This window comes from Rousettus aegyptiacus, unplaced genomic scaffold, assembly GCF_014176215.1.
Source record: "Rousettus aegyptiacus isolate mRouAeg1 unplaced genomic scaffold, mRouAeg1.p scaffold_m13_p_4, whole genome shotgun sequence".
Classification (NCBI taxonomy): Eukaryota; Metazoa; Chordata; class Mammalia; order Chiroptera; family Pteropodidae; genus Rousettus; species Rousettus aegyptiacus.
In genome coordinates, this window is record NW_023416307.1 from 140082324 (window position 1) to 140106513 (window position 24190).

General features: G+C 38.7%; 1 long non-coding RNA gene across 1 annotated transcript; it reads left to right on the top strand.

Moving 5' to 3' along the window:
- The first annotated feature begins 9694 nt into the window (after window positions 1-9694).
- On the top strand, window positions 9695-23860 carry LOC107513181. Its single transcript, XR_001597482.2, has 3 exons — window positions 9695-9750; window positions 11847-11901; window positions 23737-23860. It is a non-coding gene; the product is annotated as an uncharacterized LOC107513181 (long non-coding RNA).
- Window positions 23861-24190: the final 330 nt, after the last annotated feature.

The following is a 24190-nucleotide window of genomic DNA, read 5'->3' on the forward strand; positions in this document are numbered from 1 at the left end:
CCTCATGAATACTGTGTAAGATATACAGGGTAGAATGGTCTGTGGACTGTACTAACTTCATTTAATTGTAAGAAAACCATCAGAATTTCAGCCTATTTTCTCTGTATTACCTTTAGAACTCGTGGAGTATAAAGAGAATAACAGGACTCTTGAGTCAAAAAGATGTGGGTTTGAATCCGGGGTCTGCCCTTTACTAGCTTTGCATCGTGAGGTCCCAGTAGTCCCTTTCTCTCATAACCTAATACCATATGTCAGTATTTACTGCTCCTACAGGACAAAAAGCCATAATGGCCAATAGCAGAGAAAATGAAATCAGGGAAGCAGTTGGCAAGAGAAAACACATCTAATTCCAATGCCTCATGCTGTTTCCTATGGCACAGGCTCCACAGATTCTCAGTCCCAGAGCCTGGCACAACCAACTCTAGGGCAGCCCAGGTTTGCTGGCTGCTTCAGCTGTATGGATGCAAGACCAAGAAGGGGGAGAAGAAAGAGGGGAGATCATGATTCTGTATGGCATCTGTGTCCCTATTTGAACCACTTAGAAAATATAACAACCAATGCGTTGGAATCCAATCAATGAGGCTAGTGCACCTTTATGGTGTTTCATCATCTCTTGACTTGATTCTGACCCTTGAGACAGAGGCAGGTGGGAAGTAGTGGTGGAGTGACAGTGAGAAGCTTTGAACTTCTGAAAGCCAGTTGTGACATCTGGTTAATATTAGTTTCATTCCTAGGACACTAAAATTTCTACTTTTGTTACCAGAAAGCATAATTTCTTTTTGAAAAAACGGAACAATTAATTTCTAGATAACTCTACAATGTTCTTGCTGGACGAGAAGTTAAGAGTTTATTTTATCTACATACGCATCTCCTTCTTTTAATATACCAGCTGATTAAGTCCCAGAACATTCAAATGGTTTGTTCAAAGTCACGTAGCTACTCAGTGATTCCAACATTTGTGTGTTGCATGAGTGCCATAACCTTTTTTTATTATGATACCATTTTGAAAAGTTAACATTCAAATATCAAATATCTAGAATAATGTGTGATAATGTTCAGTCATTACAGACATGTTAAATGAAAAACTGTGTAAGAGAAAATGTTTCTGCTTAAACATTTTTTTTGGTTTTGGGACTTTTGATATTTTTTATAACCTATTCTCTCACAGACAAGTAACAGTGTTTGCTCAGTCCAATGCATGGCTAGCGCTGGAAGCCCAGTGAAACTTCATATGGCACGTAATGGCACATGTGTCTATAACTACTACTCTGCCTTTGGAGTATAGACATGTATTAAAATGACATCATCGGTAAAAATGAATGAGTAGAAAAGGGAGTGAAAGTGAAATGTGTTTTCTAGGCAGTGAAAGTAAAGGCAACAGCAAAATATTTAAAATGCTTGCAAGTGAGTCTCCTGGGAAACTGTTAAATTTTGTTTTATTAAGTTTTTATTTTTACCAAGGTTATACATGTATGTAAATTAAAGAATCAATTGATTATACAATATTTATTAAGATAGTTTTTTTTTTCATGCTGACTTCCATTTTCTTGGAAGCAACCATTTTCATCTCTTGTAACTGAGATATATAAAATGGTGTGTCTGTGTTATCTACTTTTATAGCAATAAATACTTTGCTTTTAGGACTTCTATTTTATTTTATTAATCTGGGTAATATCCATAGCCTTTTCTCAGAAGCTGAGAATTTAGTTCTTCTTCCTTCTTCCATCCCACCACACATATGCAAACTTTTATTTTAAATTAATTTAATCACTTACGAAAGTGGTTAAAAATAGGCACATTAATTCTTCAAAATTCAAGTCTTTAACTGTGATAAGGAAAATAATAACATTAAGGAACCTAGTAACATTAAACACAGGATATAATCCACCTAGTTGGGGAACATACACTGTCTTCAGGAGATATCATTGTGGATTCGTGTGATTTCCAGGCAAGAGAGAAGTTGTTATTGGAAGGGGAATATGAGGATTAAAACTTCAACAAGAGGCAGGAATTGGTGAACTACTGGAAGTGCTAGGTATAAAGAAAAATTAGTATTTGTCAATCACCTATTATGTACCAAACACACTGCTGCAAGATTTTAAAAGTCTATGCTATGACAGCTGGAGGGGGCTCCTTCAGTATGAGATTAAACTCAAATCAGCTTAAGTAAAAGAGAATTCAAAGAGAATTTTCTGAAATGGAGTGAACTCCAGCCACAATCAGATTCGAGGGTTCAAGCAACAGTGTCAGCGCTCTGGGTCTTTCCCTCAAAGCATTGCCTATATTGACTTGGTTTCTTTGCAGTTAGGCTCTCTGTGTCTGCTAACATGGCTTATACATACCTTCACCCTGCCATTTTAGTGAAGCAGCAGATGAGGAATTCCATCTTATGGAATTATTAACCTCAGGAAAAAGTCTGCTTGGCCCTGCTTGAGTCACTTGCCTACTCTTGTTGGGGAGTGATCAGCCATCATGGTAGACACTCTTTCATGGATATAGACTGAAGGATTTTCCCAAGAAAGAAATACTTGTAAGACAAAGAATATGCACCTATCACCAATTTCATGAGGCAAATATTATCATTCATTTTTTTCCATTCAAGAAAACAGGCAATAGAAGTTAAACCACTTGTCCTAGATCACATACTCAATGCAACTGGGTTTAAAATGTTACTACTCACAATTGTTCCTCTATGTAAAATGTTTTGTGCAATGAAAAATTTGTACAGAAACTCACTTCATTGCCATCTTTACCATAAACTTTGTAAAATTTTACTACTGCACTGTAATGTCTGGAATACTGTGTACTTGACTATGCATATATATTTTCGAAAGAGCTTAGATATATGAGGTTGTATCACTTAAATGGGAAAATAGTATTAACATTGCACTTTATAAAATTAGGATTTTATATAACTACAGTTGTCTTCACGGAAAACCGTTTATTTTTTGAGGTGAGAGACACATAAAGATGTGCAGGAGATGCTCTGATGCTCTGCCCACTTTCCTGGAGTTCTCAGCATTGATGTTTCCTACTGTAAACACCTGCTATTCTTTGCCCGAGGGCTTTCTCTAACTTTCAGAGAAGTGTCAGGTATTAACAGTCCCTGGAGGTAGCTCTCCATCAATGACAGACAGGAGAAGGTAGGTGAATACACCAGCTGCCTCCTGCCCTGGAGGTGCATGTTCCACATTGCTTCTCAGAATTCTCCAGTGGGATTGAGCCCCAGTTGCCCACAGCAATCACATGCCCAAACATGTTCTGTATTAACTTCTTTCCCTTTTTAGTCTCATGTGCCTACTTCCCTTCCAATGCTTCTTGAGTTCACTTTCCAAACAAACTACCTGCTCTCACTTTCTTGTCTCAGTGTATGCTTTTGCGGAAACCCATCTTAAGATAAGAGGCACTTGAACATCAGGCATACGGAAAACTCTTGAGTCAGCTCATCTTCCAGATACATTTCTTTTAATACACGTTTATTAGCAATAGTGGTGAAATACGACATGCTAACGGCTGTTATCCATTTTCAGATAAAAACTAAATTTAGTCAAAATTAATGAAAACAGTCACACTGTTATGGTAACTACTTTGCCTTAACATGGACCTTTGAGATGGATTACCTGGGCTTGAATCCTTTTTAGTTCTGGCCTATGGACCACCTTTTTGGCCTCACTATGCCTCAGTTTCCTATCTGAGGTAGATGGTGTATACCTTAATGTCTGTTAAGAGCATTAAATGAATTAAAATTTGTAATGCGCTCAGAAGGATGCTTGGAATATAATAAATGCCATATTGGTTAAACATGTTGGTAAATGTTGGTTAAACATTGGAGTAAAAAATTAGGTTGATTATGGTTGAAGTTAAGGCTATACTTTTCCAAATAGGCCACAGACTAACCATTGCATTAACAAATTATTTTATTTTAATAATACATTCTCTTCCATATTAATTATACATTTAAAACCAGAGCACAATTATGTTTTACTTTCATGAGCTGTTCATCTTTAATGAGTGCCGTGCTAAGTTAATTAGGAAGACCTGTCTTTTTGGGCACTGCATCTGTTCTGCAATATTCAGTTCAGTATTCATTATTTTAAGACAGCAATTCTCTTTTTCAAAAATATTTTGAGAAGGAAATGAATAATCACTCTGCTACACTACATCACTAAGTTTCAAAATACAAAAAATTGAAAAATATGCATTTGGGGCATGGATAGACCTGAGAAGTGACTCAGTATTTTGTTATGCATAAGAAATACCTTCTTGCTTAGTGAGTTGGTACAGTTAATTTTTTTCTCCTAAAAATTATTTTTAGCCTGTTTTCAGAATGCTTATTGATGCCTTCCTTTTGTCCCCTAAATGTCAATCTAACTCTACTCTTGTGAAGCTGTAAATCATCCAGATTTTTTTCCGCTCTCAGAGGTGCCAATCCTCGGTGTACAAATTAGGTCAATATTATTTTAAAGAATTATAACTTCTCCAACAAAGATTCTCATCTTCTTTTCCAGTTCTGTATTTTAGCTGTCAATAATTGTGATTCCAAATAATAGTCCACGGACTGTCTGTATGAGAACCACCTAAGAAATCCACATATATGAACACACTCACACAGGTATGAACACATCTACATCCAGGTACATGTAGACTAAATACACACATACCAAATATGCACCATTGCTAGAGATTCTGATACAGAGTTTGTAAGCTGGGACTTAGGAGTCAATATTTTTGGAAGTTCCTCAGATAGTTTGTCCTATAAAAAGCCAGGTTTGGGAGACCCTAGACAATGGCTCATCCATTGCTCCACTGTCATTTCAAACTGATCCTATAACTTTGCCAAACTTTCCCCCCCTCATTTCTGTTTAAGTAATTACGATTCTTCTGGAAGGTTAGGCTTCAAGTTGTAGAATTATATTTGGTTCCACCTGCTGCTTTATTTCTACTCGCAGTCATTATACTACTCAGTAGCCTCTTCTTACCTTCTCTTCCTTTCCAACGCCTCATGTTATACATTATATTAGAGTTATTGGGGCATATGTTTTATTTGCTATGTTTGATTATGAACACCTGGCGACAAGAACCTGCCTTATTTATGTTTAAATGTGCTTCAGTCTTGGCACACTGCACAGTATCTTGCATAGAATAGGCATTCAATAAATGTTTAATGAATATCATTTCACAGTCAGTCTCCCTGTATCCAAGCTTGTCTTTCATTGGTTCCAACATGGCACTGTTTTCCAAATAGGTCTATTACATCCTGAACCTTCTGTCTTAGTCCCCTCTCTCATTTAACCGTTCACCCCATCTGGAACTGATTTTCTTTTTCTTTCCTTAAGAAATATTATGCTATACTATCCTGTACATATGGGTTTCCCATTTTAGTCACACAATGAATTTAGATCATGAAATCATTGTAGGTTATTTCAATACTTATTCGACAATTCATTTGACCAATGTGTATTGAGTGACTATTATGTACTAGATATTCTTCTAAGCACTGGGAATAGAGCAATAAATAAAAACAGAGATCCTTACTCTTAAAATTTAAGGGGTGATAGAAAGTAAATATGCAAAAATATCGATTATGTCAGATGGTGATAAGTGCGATTTGAGAAAATACAGCTGAGTAAGAGAAATAGGGGAACTGTTCTTTTATATTTAGGATGCCAGGAGAAGTTTTAACTGAGCAAGGGGACCAGTTAGGAGGCTGTAAAACAGTAACTAGGCAAAAGATGATGTTGACAGATGAGTAGAGTAATATGGAGACAGTGGATAGAGATAAAATTCTGATATATTCTGAAGGTGTAGCTAACACAATTTGCTAATGGATATGACATAGGATTTTAAAAAAGGGGAGAAGTCAGAGATGGCTCTGATACCTAAGCAGCTGGAAGGATGGAGTTTCCATTTACTGATATTGGGAAGTTTGGGAGGAATAGGTTGAGAGGTGGGTAGCAAAGATTCAGTGGTTTGATTTTGAACATGCTAAATTTGAGCGTACTTTGAAGTTTGCTGATTAGACAGGTACATTTAATTTGGGCTGGAGAAAACATGAAATTTAAAGACATGAGGTAGGATAAAGTCATTTAAATAGACAAATGCAGAGGTTTGAGAACTGTCAGTGAATTCCAATGTTAGATAGAGGGCAACCAGCAGTCTCCTGTAAAGTAGTGGCCAGTGAGGTAGCAAACAACCAAGAGAAAGTGTTTTTCTGGAGCCAAGGAAAGAAAGTAGTTTATGAAGAAGGAAGTGATCACATGTCAGATGCTGCTGGGTTATGTTAGGTGATGACTGAGGTGGCCATTGAACTTACCAATGGGGACGTTATTAGTAACTTCGATTATACCTGTTTTATTCATGTTAGAGAAGGAAGTTTGGAATGACATCTGGAGAGAATGTTAGAAAATGTTAGGAAAGCCATGCTAGACAGCACAGAATCTGGAGAGGTCTTACTTTAAAGTGAAGCAGAAATGGGGCAGCTGCTGGAAGGAGCTGTGAGGAAACAGGAAGATTTTTGAGTGGCATGTTTTCAAGCTGATAAGTACAATCCAGTAGAAAGAAAAAAAATGATGAAGCAGAAGTAAAAGTGATTAATTGCTGGAGGGATATTCTTTAATAGGTGAGAGGGTTTGGGGACAAGTGCCGGAATTTGCCTTAGGAAAGAGGCAGACTGTTCATCCTTGTAACTGAAAGGCTTACAGAGAGTAAGGATGCAACTGGAGGTAGATGACAATAAGTCAGGAGGACTCTTACAGGAAATGGATAGCTTATTTGAATGCAGTAATTGAGGAGAGGTTAATAAAGTAATTGCTTACAAAAGAATAGGCAAGTTGGGGGAGACTAACAAGAACTGATGAAGCACGTCATGTGAATAGTAGCCAGGAGCTGTCACCAGCTGAAGCCGGAAAAGGAAAATGGAAGGACTGTTTTTGGAACCCATTGAAGCTCTGGCAATGCTGTAACTATAGCAGAGGGCCACATGGCAGGAGTTGGGGACCTTAACAAAAGAAATATAGTAACCATCAATCCATAGACCAGAAGGGAGCAAGGCAAAGGAATAAAGCTCTGGATCTCGCTCTTCTTCTGCCTTCAGTTAGTTCTCCAGTCCTCTCATTAGCTCAATCATCTAGTATTCAGAGGGCAACAGAGCTGATGCAACCCACAGAGGTCAGCCTCCCAGGCACAGAGCAGAGTGGAAAGAATAGAAGGCGGGTTGGAAGAGGAAATGGAAAATGTCCAGCATAAGAATGGTGGGAATGTTACCTTCTGATCACTTCCATTTTCTCCTGAAGTAGGAAGGGTTATTCCCAGCTGAGAATAAGTTTTATGGAGGAGGTTTGAGGAGAGAAAAGATGTAAAATAGTTATTGAATAGAGTAGAAAAGTTAAAGGAGTAAGAAAAGGGTATGATCAATGGGCCTAAATGAGCCTTTTTAGGTTACTGATTATAACTGTAAAGTGAGATAAGTCAGTCTGATTTTGAAATCTTCTCCAACCATATTCAGCTGTGTGGAGGAAATGACTTTAACTAGGGTTGGGTTTTGTCAGGTGAATATAATGAAGGGTAATGACAAGAGGGAATTGAGGGCTTTTGGAAGGAAGAGACTGTAATAACAGACCACACACTGTAAATTAATAATAGTCAGAGAAGTCTGCACGTGAGGGGAATGAGTGAATAAGTCAGAGGATCAATGCACCAAGAGAAGTTGGAAGACAAATAATTGTCGGAGTCAGGAATAAAGAGAGTGAGATGAAAGATAGATAATGCTCAGAGAATGAGACTAGGGTCAGGGGATGAATAATTTATTGGCAAGGGCAAGGTCTTTGTAGGGTATAACCATGGGAGTGAGTTGCTGAGTTGAAGTTAAGGAGAAAATCCCTGGAGGTGAAGTGGCGAGGAAAGTAGAAGGCTGGGGAATTGAAAGAATCATTCCCACAGACATTGAAATCACCAGAAATTATGACAATAGAAGATGTAGAGTAACAACGATGCAGGACTTAAAATCCTCAAGGAATGAGAGGTGATCTGGTATTCTGTGAGTGAGTACCACAGGGAGTAGTAATGGGACATGTAGTTTGATGCATGAATTTCAGAGGTGGAGAGGATAGTTGAGAAGAGGAAAAGATAATAGTCTAGAAGGGGAAATGAGCAAAGAAGACTTCCATTTAGCTTTCAGTCACAGTATAAGGGGTATGAGGGAGAATACACACACCTGTTGGTAGAACTTTAAAGAAAGCAGAGTCTCAGGAGAGGGCCAGTCCTCACTGGGAGCATGAAGGTGAAGGGAGAAGAAAACCTTACAAAATATTAAGTGCTCGGAACACTTCTATGAAATTTTACATGTTAATTAATTTAATTCTCAAAACAAGGTCTCTGAGGAAGATACTATTTTAGCTCTATTTAATAGATCAGGAAATGAGAGCATAGGCAGGTTAAGTGTCTTGTCTTAGGAGTATTAAGTGGCAGGGCCGGTTCTTAAATTCCGGTGGTCCACTATTAGAATCTCTGTGTAAGTAACCGCTATGCTGTTTCACCCAGCAGCAAACATTTGGAGAAGTGGATTTAACTGATGTTGCATCATGAGCTCCAAAGAGTACAGTGGAAAGATTTGGGGCTAGGAGTAGGGTGGATGGGTCAGATGAAGGGTTGTGCAGAGCCATATGGGAAAGAAGGACAAATTGGGATTTGGGCCTCCCTGATTTGGAGGCTGATGATCTCCCAGGCAGATAGGGGTGGTAAGACTGTGAGTGTTGGAGTGATGGTGCCAAGGGTAGGATGGAGGCCTTGCCCAGAACACAAGCTCAGTGTCCCCCTCTTCACTTATGCTGATGGAAGGTGGAGGCTGGGAAGAGGTAATATTACTTGGAGCATAAGGAGATTTGAGGCTTCTCCTTCACTTAGCCTGCCAACATTACCTAGTTTGTTTTGTTTTGTTTTGTTTTTATAATTAATAAGGACATTTAGGAAGTTTCTGGAAATGAATGATATTAAACTCATTCCCATTTTCCATTTTGCGAATTCCTTTGAAGTATGAATCTGCTCATCAATTTATTAAAGGGATCCTATCACTTTTTTAAGATGGCAATCCATTGGAATCTTCTTAATCTTCTTATGCCTTATAGTTTATAAACACTTATACATCATTTTATGTATCCACTCTACTGAGTACCAATGTTCAGTCCAGTTTCTGGCATGTTTTTGGCACTAAAAATTTACTTACCTAGAGGATGGACAAAATAAAATATTGAATTTGTTATAAGAGCAGGTAGTAAAAATGTGAGATGTCTGGAAATACTCATATTTAATTTTCATTAATCATTTTTTTTCCTTGGGTTTTTAAAAAATAAAAGCTTATATCCTTCAGAAGGTAGAACAGAGAAAAATTAGCATAAAACTTTTGCTAGAAGCTTTTCAATTAGCATTTATTATACTAATCTACTGTATTTTAAGTGGAAAGGCCGAGACACTCAGCTTTGCACTTGGGAAAACATACGGTAATAACAAAGCATTTTAAAAGTGTCCAATCTGGTCAAATTCCATTTTTACTCTTATCGATGAATCAGCACAAAGATCGTTTTATATAGCAAAGGTATTTATGAAAATTTGAACTGTTTGCACAATGGGTTTTTGCTGTTAATAGAAACCATCGGGAAGTTGGAGATGACTTTCAGAGTGATTTTTCTTTCGTTGTTAGAGAACAGCAGGACAAGAAGAAACAAGTTACAGAAAGAGATAATGGCTTTCTCTTAGGTAAGTGAAACTCCTGTTTCTTACCCACTCATGATGGTTTCTTCCAAGTGGAAGAAAATCTACTGATGCAGCTCTTCCGACCTCTCTCTGCTTTTTGTTGTCATTGTTGCTATTCGCAGTGATTTGCTTGTTTGGTAAAACTGGAAATAATTACCCAGAGCCTAGCTCAGCTCTGCTCTTCTTTCTTAACCTGGTCATGTACCACATGGTCTGGGTGCATAAATATGTTTAATTCAGATCTCTTTGGCTGTCATGCTAAGTTATGTCTTCTAAGTGAGCTGAAATCAATAAAACACAATATTTTGGCCTCCTCTGCCACTTCATTGCTTTATACCTTAAATTGTATAAAAGCTGAGGCATTATTTATTGGGATCAAGTTGTATGATGAACAAGAAGCCTTCTCAAATCTTCTACACCAGGTTAGAAGACTCTCCTATGTGCTTGCATAGCTTCTTGTACTTCCTTCTTTATAGCTCTTAAGATACTATTGGTTTAATGCCTGTTTCCTTGTTAGAATGTGAATTCTATGGTAGTGACCAAGTCTGTCTTGTTTATCTTAGTATTACTAGGTATCTGACAAATAGTAGCACCTAATTTGTTGAATAGATGAATAAATAAATAAATGAATGAATGAATAAATGAATCAATGAGCTGCTGTTCAATAAAAGATTTTCCTAATATATGTAGTAAATGAGAAAAATGGACTGTGAATTTGAAATACTCCAATCAAAAAATAAAAATAGTTGTAGATACTTGTTCTTCCAATACATCAGTTTCGAATTAGTCTGATTAAAGCTATTAAAAATATGCATATTATTCAGTGAGTGATGACTGAACTGAGCCGGTAAATTGTGGTTAAATCTGAAAAACTTCGTGCGTTTTTATGAGGATCAGCATTTCACTGATGTCCAACCCTCATCTCAGTATATTGTCAGCTTAGCCTCCTAGAAAATGTTCATTTTCATCCTCTAGAATTTTGCATTTGAAAAGAGATAAAAGTCCATAATTTAGAGAGTGCTTGATGTGACCCATTGCTCATTAACAATAATATTTAAGCATATTTTAGCAATATTTTTAAGGACTAATAAGTAGATATAATCGCTCTAGGAAGATTTAGCTATTTCTGCAAGAAGGAAATTGTGGGATAGTAAAAAAGTAGATTATTGTCATTATTATTTTAAAAAGAAACTGATAGAATTGATTTCTAACCAGAAGACATTGGATTGAGAATCTGAACTAAAGCTTGTAGAACTGGAACCCCATTCTAGGTCCATTTCTATATAAAACATAAAACAAGAGTAGGGAAAGAGCCTGTCACAGTTTACAGATAACTACCTCTCCCAGTAAATGAAAGACAATGCTGGTTATTTAGGTTATCTATAGTGTAATAACAAACTCTTAAAGATATGGAGGTTGAAGTGTTCATATGGGTAGTTCTTGCTGAAGGTCCCTCATACAGTTGCAGTCAGATGGAGGCTGAGGCTGGAGTCATTTGAAGGCTCCTCATTCACATATCTGCTGGGATGGCTGGAAAAGCTCCAGGTTGGTTAGTTGTGTGTATATCTCTGTCCTTGTGGACTACCCATGTGGCTGTCATGAGCTTCTTCACTGCAAGGTGGTACCAGGGGAGCTGGACCTCTTATATGAGCCTGGTTTCTGTTGGAGGAGGTCATCTAGAGCAGGGGTCCCCAGTTCCCAGGCTGAGGACTGGTACCAGTCTGTGCTCTGTTAGGAACTGGGCTGCATAGCAGGTGAACGGTGAGCGAGCCCACGCAGTACCATCTGTATTTGCAGCCGCTTCCCAGAACTAGCATAACTGCCTCAGTTCCACTTCAGATCATCAAGTATTAGATTCTCATAGCACAGGTCCCTGGTGCCAAAAAAGGAACATGACCTCCGAATGACCCCAGAGCTCCATCCGGGCAATGGAGGATCTACGCCCCTCCCCCTTCCTTATAATATACCCTCCGCCCCATTCCCACAGAGAGAGCCATTTTCAAGGATGCAGCCTTGACAGTAAGGTGGTGTTGAGAACATCTGGACTGAATACGTGACTGAACCCTGTTAAGGCCTCGATATAAATTTTTAATATTCAGGAGGGCAGTGTGGAAGTCTACTCATCTGGCGGGCCTCCAGAGACAAGCCTCAAACGTAAGTCCCCTTGTTTGTTAAAAGTGCCACCTACCAATCTGGAGTGGTCTGTCTCTTTCTTTGCTCTACTCTTGTTTTACGTGTTTGGGAGCAGTTTCAGAGTTCACCTAGGGAAGCTGCGGAGATTTCTAACCTACGGCTCCTGCTAGAGAGTGTTCCAAGAGAAAGGAGGTGGAAGCTGCCAGTCTTTTAGGGTCTGGGCCCGGACATTGGCAGAGTGTCTCTTCTGCCAGATTCTCTCTGTGAAATCTGTCGTAGAGGCCACCTGTTTTCAAAAGTGAGGGTTGGGGGAAGGCATAGGCTCCACCTCTTGATGGGAAGAATGTCAAAGAACTCGTGGCTTTCCTTTACCTCCACTATATGCTAATGCCTCCTCAGCTGAAAGTTGTTCTCACTAACATCACTTGGTTGTAATAGAATAAATGGAAGGTGTTAGCATGAAATTAGTTCTTAAAAATTATGTACTCATGAAATCAAGAAATATGACATTTGAAATACTTGCCTACTTTAAATGTATACTGTTCATTGATTCTGTAGCCCATTTAAAATTGTATCTTCAAAAGGTAAGAAAAAATAAAACGTAGAATAAATGAGGTCTAATTTTCTTTCTATCAGTTTAGGAAATTAATATATATCTTAAGGCCATCATGGCTGGTGAAGTGATTGCATGTAATGCCTTTGAAGATTTATTTTCTCCATTTAGCTATTTATGTTATGCACAAGCAAATGATTTTGATGCCTTCATTTTTTTTCCCTGTTGTCTCTAGAGGAAATAAACTTACATATACAATTCATTTCTCTTTCAATTACAGATATTTAGACAATTAAAGAAGGGATTTGCAAAGCCCAAAGCAAAATTAAATTTGATATTGGGGGAAAAAATGTTGAAATGAACTCGTGCTTTTTTATCCTCCCATTTAAAAACCTAAGAAACCAGTATTTGATTTTCTCCTCTAGGCAAAACCTGGGTTCTGTGGCTCTGCAAAATCCCTGCTCTTCTGTGTGATATGATTAATTGTCAATGCCATCATTCCATTAAGTATATCTTCTTTAAAAAATTAATAGTAATTAATATTTGTTGAGCACAAACTATGTGCCAGGCACAGTGCTAAGTGCTTATCTTGCTTTATCTCAATTAATCTTCTCAATAGCTTTGAGAGATAAGTATTAGTATTATCCCCATTTTCCAGATTAAGAAATGGAGATGCTAAGAGGTTACATCACTTGCCCTAGTTCTAGTAATTACTAGTTGGTGGCTTGGGAATTCATACATAAGTTTATCTGATTCTGGAGACTCATTTCTTAAGTACCTGACCATACACTCCACATTCAGTAACGCCAAAATCAGTGGATCTCATACATTTTTGACTGTGGCTTATGTAGACTTGGGGAGAAACTATAGAGATCGAATCACTAGACCCACATTTCTATTGAAAAAAGACTTTATAATAAAAATTGGAGAGAAACAAAAATTGAAAAGTAGCGATTTACTTGCTATTACAGTGACACATTTAATTTATGAGAGAAATTCAAACCTATGCATATAATTTTTTATTATATATTAGTATCCTATAAACTGAAATATAACTTAGTAATTTTACCACATTTACCGTGATGATGTGTTATTTAAATAGGCAAAAGCAAAGTTGTGGGACTTTGTATATATCTACTTCAGCCACAGGGCACGCTAATTCACATTTATACCTCAACGTGAAGCTCTTAAAGTATATTTATTGAGAGATTGTGGATTGTGAGTCAAAAAATGCTGTTGCTAAATACATATTTTTTTGCAAGGCATATATGGTTAATCAAATGAAAACAATTTAAATCATAATCATGTAGCTAAACCAACTGCAATCGATAAGTAAAAAGCAAGAAGAGAAGTAATTAAAAACCATGACCAATTCAAGGCACCGCATATATTTTAATAAAGAGGATTTTCTGAACATTGGAGGATTAATTAATTGTAAAAAATATTTATCGAGGGCCAGTTCTTCTAGAAAAAGATCTTGGAATATATGTATGGGCTAAAAAAATTTTTTTCTTGCTTTTTTAGTGCTTACATCATAGAAGGAGAGTCAGATAATGAAGAATAAATAAAATAAGTGAATTATATTATAAGCTAGTAGGTGACAATTCCTATGTAAGAAAAAAAATGGAGAGCCAAGGAAAGAGGATCGAGAATATTGGGTGTAGAAGATTAGTTATAATTTTTAATACAGGGAGATAAGAACAAGTCTTGTTGAGAAGGAGACATTTAACAACAGACTTCAAACAGAGGAGTTTGCCAAGTGGATTTCTAATAGAAGAGATGTCTAGGGAGAAGAACCAGCCAATGTACAGTCTCTAAGGCAGGAGAGTGCCTGGTGGAGGGAACCAAAGCAGCCAGTGTGGCTGGGGTGGAGTGAACAAGGGGAAGAGATGATCTCAGAAAGGTAAGGCTATTGGGAGACATTCCTCATATCTGAGTGATGGGAAGTTGTCCAAGGATTTAAGCAGAATGGTATGATATAACTTATAATTTATTAGGCTGCAGTGTTGAGAATAGATTGTAGTGAGGCAAGAATGTAAGAAAGGATTCCAGTAGGAGTCTATTGCAGCAATCCTGCTAAGAGATGATGGTGGTTTATGTTAGTGGACGTGTTGAGAAGTGGCCACATTGTGAATATATTTTGAAGCAGAGCCTGAATGATTTCCTTATGGACTTTATATAGCACATGAGAGGAAGAGAAAAGTCAAGGGTTATACCAAGGTTTTGACCTGAATAAGTAGAGGATGAAGTTGCCATCACTTGAAAATGGGGGAGACTGTGAGAAGCAGGTTTTGATGGAAAGATCAGGAGTCCTGTTTGGGTCATATATTATGTTTCAAGCATCTATTAGATACCTAAATGGAGACCTTAAAGTACACAGTTGGTATAAGAGTTTAAAGTTCAGGAGACATGAGGCTGGGCTGGTTATAAATTTGGGAGTTATTGGCATACAAATTTAGAGTAAAGTAGTAAGAATAAATTGTCTAACCAAGAAAGTATGTTTGATTATAGGTAAGAAAGAGGATGTAGGACTGTGCCCTGGTGCCATCCAGTGTTATTAGGTCTATAAAAGGAGGAACCAGCCAAGGAAACCAAGAAGCAATGGCCTACATTTCTTTCAACAAATACTGGTATTCTGGAAGCCAAGAAGAGAAAGTGTACTGAATAGTAGGGGAGCTTGTGTCTAATGCTACTATAAATCGAGTACAGAGGGGACTAAGAATTGTCACTTAAATTTAGCAATTTATGTAACTAAAAATATTGCTTATGCAAAGTAGGAGATTTATGACGTCGCATGATAGACAGCCAGCCTATTAGAAAGAATATTGAAGGAAAGTCACTAGTAAATTTCAGTAAATTGTTAATTTTAGCTTATAAATGCCGAATTTCAATGCTGCTCCATAGTTTATTTAGAGGCAGGGTAGCAGAGAGTTCTAGCTCTTTGCATGGGTTCAGACTGGTTCCACTGGTTACTGACTAGGTAATCTTGGGCAATGTATTGTGCCTCTGTGTGTCTCTGTTTTCCCACCTGTAAATGAGAACAAAGTACCTATCCTGTAGGTTTGGTGTGAAGAATAAATGAGTTAATACATGTAAAGCATTTACTAGAGGACCTGGTACATTAATAAACAGCCCCTAATGCTAGCTATTATTTTTTCTATTAACATATTTCTAGAATATGATAAAAATAATAAAATCTACCACCTATGAGAACCAAGAACTTGCATTTTTGACCATTTGGTATCCTTTCTGGAGAATCCTTGTAGCTCACTGATAGCATGTAGACCACACTGTGAATCTTCTAGCTGAAGTGAATACATTGGGATTATTGCTCGGGTTTACTTTTTTTTTTGGTGTTTGGGGCTTGAAAGGGAAAGAAAATTGCTGATATTATTTCCTTAAAATGAACCTTTTTTTCCTGTTCTCTCCTTCTACTCTGGCTTCTCACTCCTATGCTCTGGACTTTTGGGAGAGAATGTGAGAAGCAAAAACTAAAGAAAGGTAAAAGTTAGTGAATAAGAAGTATAAAGTAGGAAGGTAATACAGAAAGAGCATTTTGGAGACATTCACTTCTATTTATTTATGAGCAAGAAAGATAAAAAGAAATTAGATGTTTGGTTTGACTCCTTTATTGCCAAATAGTAAAAAGAAACAGAGTGGAAGTGGTATAAATTAAAGATAAATACTTTTTTATAAACTTATATGTAGGTTTGCAGAGACATTGGAGGTCAGACAATTTGCCTTCGTCAGAGTGGAAATGACTCACAGGTGAACTGTGACTTCCAACTTTTGGGTAAATTTTTTTCCCCCATCTAGAGACAGTGGTCCTCAAATAAGGGCTAAAGTCATAATCCATAGAGATGCCATTACTCACAAAATCAACCATATGTCTTTGAAGGCAAGTAACAGGCAAGCTATTAACAGAAAATTCATCTTTTCCATCTTTTGTGCTCCTACCTGGCATAATGGCTTAGATCCTGAATAAATGTTCGATGGATGAATTAGTGTGGAAACATACATTACAGACACATTAGCCATGAGGTGATTGGGCAGCCATTAATTGATTGCCGAGATTTGATTAAGTGGATCTAGCTTAAGATTTTTTATAGGCATAAGCTGGGTAGAAAACTTCCCAGACCACAAAAATGGGTGTGCAGGAAGTATAGCTTTCTAAATGTTTTTATAACTCAATATACTCTTTTTTGAATCTCTGTTCTGTCAATGTTAGAAAAATAATAATCTTAATAAATTCTAAAAAAACCTAATGTATAAGATGCTCTTGTGCCCCAAATCATATCTTTGTGTTACTTTGGATTTAAGCCTTGCCCGGGTGCACGACTCTACATGGGCTTTGACTTACTTACAACTGTCAACCGCTAGTCTGAGGTCTACGGGCTGCATCTGCCTTTTTGACTAGGGTTTCCTCCAAACTCGCACACATTGACAGGTGCTCGCTTGGCCTGTAGTGCATAGGCAGGTTGGAAGTACAGAATAATTAGCACTTCTGCGGGTATGATGCTTAATTTTATATATCAACTTGATTGGACCATGGGGTGCTCCAAGAGCAAGTATTCTGCTGGGTGCTCCTGTGAGGGGGATATGGGTGAAATTAATATTTAAATTGTAGAGTGGGCATAGCAATTTGCTCTCCATAATGTGGGTGGGCCCTGTCTAATTAGTTAAAGGCCTGAATAGAATAAAAAGGCTGACTTTCCCCCCAAATTAAAGATAATTCTTTCTGCCTGATGGCCTTTGAACTTCATACATTGTCTTTTTCTTGCCTTTAGACTTGAAATGATACATTGACTCTTCCTGGGTCTCCAGTCTTACCTTCAGACAAAAAATAACACCATCAGCTCTCCTGGGTCTCCAGCTTGACAACTCACCCTGCAGATCTTGGGACTTGTGAGGCTCCATAGTCACATAAGCTAATTTCTATAATAAATTTCTTTGCATACGCACACACACACATGACTGGTTCTGTTTTTCTGGAGAACCCTGATAATACAGAGGGCATCCCTTGACTACTGGGGAATAGGAGCCAAAGGATAAATGCCTCAGCCTCCCATCCTTCAGGTGGATAACTCTCTATGATTCTCAGGAGGTCTCTTTGGAATTGAGTTCCAACTATCCACAAGGGCTCCTTCAACAACTCTCCCTTGCATTGGCTTTGCCGCCTTCCTTGTTTCACTCTTCCAGTCCCTCAGTCCTTCTCCCTGGAATCACCTCTCAGATAAACACCTACACTCAAACCCCTGTTTCAGTCTCTCTCTCTGGGGAAAACCAAACGAAGGCACATAATCATTTTAGATTTAACTTAGGTCAATTTGGGCATTTCCCCTCCCTGCTTCTCCCCTGAAATAGCATCTAAGATCTCAGGGAGTTTACAGAGTGTCACGGCTGTAGGGGGAGGAATCTGGAACTCTTTTAGTATCTGGTATTGTGCTGACATCTGCTGCAATGGTCTTAGCTACGTTCTTCTCAGCCATCACTGCTTCCACTCTGACTTCTGCTGAAATGTTCTGTCCCCATTGACCTGTCAGCTTGTAAACTCAACTTCTTTCTCATCATGACCCTGACCTTTTCTTATCTACTTCTTTAGCCTTCTTGCATTTTTATATGTTACCTGAAATCCTCTGCCATGACATTATTTTTATTCTACTGTGTTACTGTTCCAACCTAGCAAGATGTGGGGGAAACGTAAGAACCTTGCTTCCTTTTCAAGAGACCTGCCAGGAACTTGAACACAGGTCCTTTCAGACCTTAGGACCCAACTTATCTGTGAGTTCAATCATTTTCCTCTACAATGGATTTGACCAGTGGAGTGCAAGGGGCAGCCCCTTTTCAAAGAGTCACACAGTGACTCATCTCATGTCCCTACTTCCCTTCTGCCTCTGTCCCCTATTGCCTTCTCATGAACCCTCACACATATTGTAGCAGGCACTGATGACGCTCTGCCCTGTATTCTCTCATTTTTGTCACCACCTGAGCTGTGGCTATAGATACTTCCCGGCACTCTGCCAGTTCCCCACCTGAAGTGCCTGCACCTGTCTCTTTTTGTCTCTCTGCTTGAAGTTCCCCCCCACCCCCCGGTATCATGGGAGCTTGCTCAGCTCTGCAGGTACAGCCCAGAATTACACAGTATTTTCATCTCTGGGCAGCTGTTCACCAGCAGGTGATGGGATTTGGTGGATAAATGCCCCCAGCCTCCTTGTCCTTAGGTGGGAAGATTCTGAGGGGGAGATTCACAGTTTTTCTCTGAGGATCCCCAATAAGCTTTAGCACCAGTTGCCCACAATAGTAAGTAACTCACTAGCACACCATTTACTTGCTTTCTTCATTTCTCTGTCTTACGTCCCACTGTGCTTTCTGGAGTCATGTCATAAATAAACTTCTGGCGCCCAAGTCACTGCCTCAGAAAAATAACAGTCTGTTGGATGAGTGGGAAAAATTCTCTTTGCATGTATCCTTTGAAGCCTTCCTGTGACAGATGGACTATGGCTTTTGAACTTAAAAGCCAAGGATTCTCACTTTCTTCTATGTTCTTTCTTGGCAACTCCAATAGATCCAAATGGTCAAGGGCTAGAGATTAAAAGGAAGTAAGGAAGAGCACGAACAAACAGTCCCCTTACCTCATTTATTGGTCAACTAGAACAGCCTTCCCAGATTAAGAAAAACTGTTCTTGGTTAATGGTGTGCATATAGTAGTCATCCCTCCACAGAGCTGCAACCCCTGGCATAGCATCCATACACTCTGAGGTCTTTAGCCTATCTGCCATGCCTTGCCATGAGGAGCTTTTCTCTAGTTTTATCTGCCCAAGGAAATAGGACAACCACAGGCACTCTGAGGGATATGGAAACCAGCTCCTGGACAGCTGCTGCTGAATACAGATGTGAGGGCTTTAGTAGCTAATGAGCTGCTGTAGGTAGGTGCCAGATATAACAATTCGGGGAAGATTGATTTTATTGTCTGTTGGGTTTATGGCTGAGGAATGTGCTTCATGGACTTCCTTTTCATTAAGTTAAAGAGCAGCACTAAGATGCTTTCTTGCTGAATGGGTGTGTCTTTCTGATAAACAGTAAACATCCTACCAGAGTAATCGGCACTTTCTGTGAACTCTCTGCACCTTATAGGCATTACCATGTACCAAGGTCATTTGTGACTACTTGAAATAACTAGTTCAGTCAAAGAAAAAATTGTCTAAATTGTAATGAAAGGGAGGCAATGTAGCCTAGAGATATAGGTCATTTCTTTAAAAAGTATCTATTTTTTTCACATAGAAAATGAGTGTCAAAGCTTTTGGGGGACATTTTTGGTTGAATTATCCTCAAAGCAGCCCTGAGATAAGTATTTGAATGCATATAGTTCACTGAGGAAGCACAGGTAGGGAATGGGGGAGGGAATGGAGAAGGGAAGGGATCCAATAAATGATATGAAATTAAGTAGGTTATCACTGTGAGCAACTGGGACTCCATTAACCGGGAAATTCTGGGAGACAGTACAGAACATGCTTTAGAGTTATCTCCCCACCAGCCCCAAACCTAAGAGATGAGGAAACTGGAGTATTTATTCTCCAACCCTTATCAGTCATTGGCTGAGGGCAGCTTGCTGGGGAAAGGTAGGGGTCATTACTAGGTACCACCCAGATTCTCTTTAAGAAAAGAGTTGCTGTCCAGCCCCTGGAGATGCCATCAGTAGACATCTACCCATTATCAACCCTTTCAGTAATTGCCTCAGCAGCAAAAAGCTGCCTTGCCAAGGTCACATCCTGTTATGGCATCCACATCCATCCAATAACTGATTGAAGTGAGGTAATAAAGGTCTGGCCATTTAAGTTCAACTTGGGACAACTCTAATTTGGCTCCAGAGTGTCCCATAGGGTTGTCAGAGGCTGTCATGGGGCCCGCATCACAGCTTGACTTTCCCTCTGCCCGCTCTTATTTTTATTCCCTCTCTCCATGGGGGTCATTTCCAAGGGAGTTCCTTAACAAACATCCTACACAGAAAATTCCATCTCAGAATCTGCCTCCTGGGGAACTTGACTGGGGATGAGCACTAATTTCCTGTCTGGACTGCCACTTGGGCAGAGTCCAGGTGATTTTAGTAGGAGCCTGTGGCTGTCTCCTAAAGGTTATCACTCTAATTAAGCTTATTTCATTTTCTCTGTGCTAAGATGGTGAGTGTTGAAGGCAGGGCACACAAAGTATGCTAGAGGAGTGGTAGGATGATAGTTATTTCTTTGTTTCTATTGGTCAGGGGAGGTAAGATCGCGTGAAAACAGTGCAAACTAAGGAGTGTAATAAATGGTGGAAGAACTAGGAAGGGGACTCACTGAAGTGTGATTTCATGTCCAATATGTTGGTGGTAGATTAAGAGCCTCAGGATATGAGTGGGAGGTCAGATGGTCTATTGGATAGATAACTGGGGGTGAAGAGGGGAGGTGGAAGAAGAAATAAAGATAGTCTAGCGTGGAGAAAAGTGAGATAATAGAAATAGTAAATTCTCTATGTATTAGCTATTACTATTATTATTACTACTGTCATAGGCCGAAAACATGCCCCCAAAATTAATATGTTGAAGCCCCAATCCCCAGAACTGTATTTGAAGGTAGGGCCTTTAAACCGGTGATAAGGTAATATGAGGATGTTACAGTTGGTACTAATCCAATTTGACTGGTATCTTTATAAAAAAAGAATAGGAGATTAGGACACACAGACAGTAGGAGTGCATGTGCAGAAAGGAAAGGCCACATGAGGACACAGGGAGAAGGTGGCCACCTGCAAGCCAAGGAGGGAGGCCTCAGAGGAAACCAAATCTGCTAAGACCTTTATCATGGACTTCCAGCCTCCAGAACTATGAGAATACAAATTTCTGTTGGTTAAGCCACCCAATACGTGCTATTTTGTTATGGCAGCCCTAGCAAACTAACACAACTATCCTTATAATCATTATTTCTCTCTTTCACTATTAAATCACTTAGTACACTCAGCTAATTCTATCTTCTAAGGGTCTTAAAAACTGTCTAGTTCTCTTTCTCCTTATGGCTATAACTCTAATTTAAGCTTCTTTCATTTTTCTTTCAGCTAGATCCCCATCATAGATGGGTTTTGTTCTGGGCTTACCCCTCCCACATCTTCTCTCTACAAATCAGACAAAATGACCATCTTGATTGACATATATTTGATTGTGGTAGTTTTGCTTGCTCATAAGTCTTCAGTGGCTTCCCATTGTTTCTGGAATAAGGTCCAAACTTTTCAACCTGGGTCCCAAGGCTCTGCTCAGCCTAGTCTTGTTTTGCCCTCTGCATCATTGTTCTCATCTTTAGCCCCACTGTGATGGCTTCAGTTCCATCCTTTCTCCAACTTCCACACCTTTGCACAAAATTCTTCCTTCCAAATACTTTTTATGCCTGTTTTTCATGGTTCATCTCCCTGTCTGCAGCCCACAGCAAGGCACTGCTGACTCATTCATATCTGGAATAATCACTTTTCTTCATGCTAAATCAGTCTTTCTTTCTTTTCTTTCTCTCTCTCTCCTTCCTTCCTTCCTTCCTTCCTTCCTTCCTTCCTTCCTTCCGTCCTTCCTTCCTTCCTTCCTTCCTTCCTTCCTTTCTTTTTTTCTTTCTTTATTGAGATATAATTGACATATAACATTATTGCCAAAAATTATATTGCAAATAATGTATTGCAAAATCACTTTTTTCTTAAACTTTATTTTAGTGAGGTTACTCTTTTGCTCAGTTATTATGGCTCTCCATTGTTTCTCAAATCAAGTGTAGAAATGACTGTTTGTTTTATAACGGGCATCATCTGTAGGAGAAAAGCAAGTCATTTCTACATCTGTACTTTATTTCATTGACTCTAAGATGCTATCAATTGTAAAATAGACTGTCATTTTAATTTATTACCTTCTACACAGCCACTTCTTTTTCAAAAAATGATGCCAATTAAGCTAAAGAACACTATTGATTAACAGTGCATTCCAATTTCTGAGCTGTCAAAGTGTGAAACTATGTAAATCTTAGACTCAATGCAATATGATATAATTTAAAATTGTACTTGGCTCAAATGCCACCTACTACATGAAGCTCTCCTTGACTAATCTTGAATAAATTTCCTAAATTCCTATAGAATGTAGGAATTCTTTACCCATTTATTTATTTTGTTAGTTTTTTCCCCCTTTTTCCTTCCTTCATTTCATAGGTGATGATTGAGTATGCCTGGCTCTGGGCATACAATGATAAATAGCTCCTGGTTCCCTTATGGTCTTTTTGTAAGGAAGTAAAGTAATACATAACTAATTACAAACCATCGAACGCTGTGAAGGAAACAATGCTGAAGACAGATAATAAAAAGTGGTGGATTTTCACCCGAACCTTATCCTACTTCCACATGTCTTCCTCTTTTTCAAAACCTAGTTCAAAAGCTTCATCTTCCCCCAAAAACTTATTTTTTCCCCACATACTCTTCTACTTTGTAGTCTCAAGAAATCAGTCCCTCCTCTAGAGAGCTTTGAATCTGCTTTTCTTTTGGCAGTGACAGTATGGCATGATGTGGACAGCATGGCTTCTTAGAGCCAGTCTCACTGGGTTCAATCCCAGCGTTGTTATTATTGGCTACATGACTTTTTATACATCTGTGCCTCAGTTTCCCCATCCCTAAAATGGAAATAATACTAATACCTATGTTACAGCATTGCTGTGGGGATTAAATGAATTAAAACATGTAAAGTATTTAGAGCAATGTTGGGCATGTAGAAAGCATTGTAAGGATCATTATGTCTACCCCAATTATTCTTGTTTTTATCCAGGTTTTATCTCCTCCTTTAGATTCTAAGCTAGGCATGGTGAAGAGCAAGGGATTTGGGGTCAGAATAGAAGGAAATCAAATCCTGGTCGGACAACTTTTCCAGATGCATGAGCTTGGATGCATCACTTGACCTTTTTGAACCTCATTTTCTCTAGCATTTAAATAATGATAGCAGTGCCTACAGGTTCGGGCTGTTGAGAGGCATAAATAAGATAAATATGGAAAAACGCCTGCAACATAGACGGCTCTCAATGGAGACCTCTGTCATCATTACCTCAATTCAAGAAGGGCAGAGTCAGTCTTATTAGTATTTGTATCCTCAAGTCACTCAATAGAAACTTACCCTCTATGATGTAGATGATATTTGTTAAAAGCTTAAGAACAATTCATTTTATAAAATAGCGAGTGGGTGAACAAATAGCTGTGTCTGCTAGAGACTTTCTCTTGGGTATTGGTATAATTCACACTACCACTTCTGCTGCTTTATTTTCTAGGGGCAGATGAAGAAGTGTGTGTGGTTCTCTGGAGAGGAAATCTTATTCTTTTGTCTACCTCCTTCCAAGGATCCTGGAACAACACATCCTCCAATGTGCTGATTATACCTCCCGTACACACATTCACCAGGTAAATGCTATTATCTCTCACTTTCCTGTTGTTTAAACTAATGGGACTTTGGTTAGGAGCATGGGAAACTGGCATTCTTTTCTTATAGAATGAAATTTGAAGTTTCCACTGGAGAATGCAAACCCCGCAAAATATCCTGCTTCCAACTTTGGGTTTCAAACTGGAACTTGTGCATTTGAAGGCTCTGTGAACCCCATAGAATACCATATTCCATGATTATAAGCTTTGGAAATTCTTACTCTCAATAAAGCAGGTGTCTGCAGCCCTGACAATGCACAAAATTTGTATTAGCAAATGCAACATTTGATTCACAGTCCCCTTCAG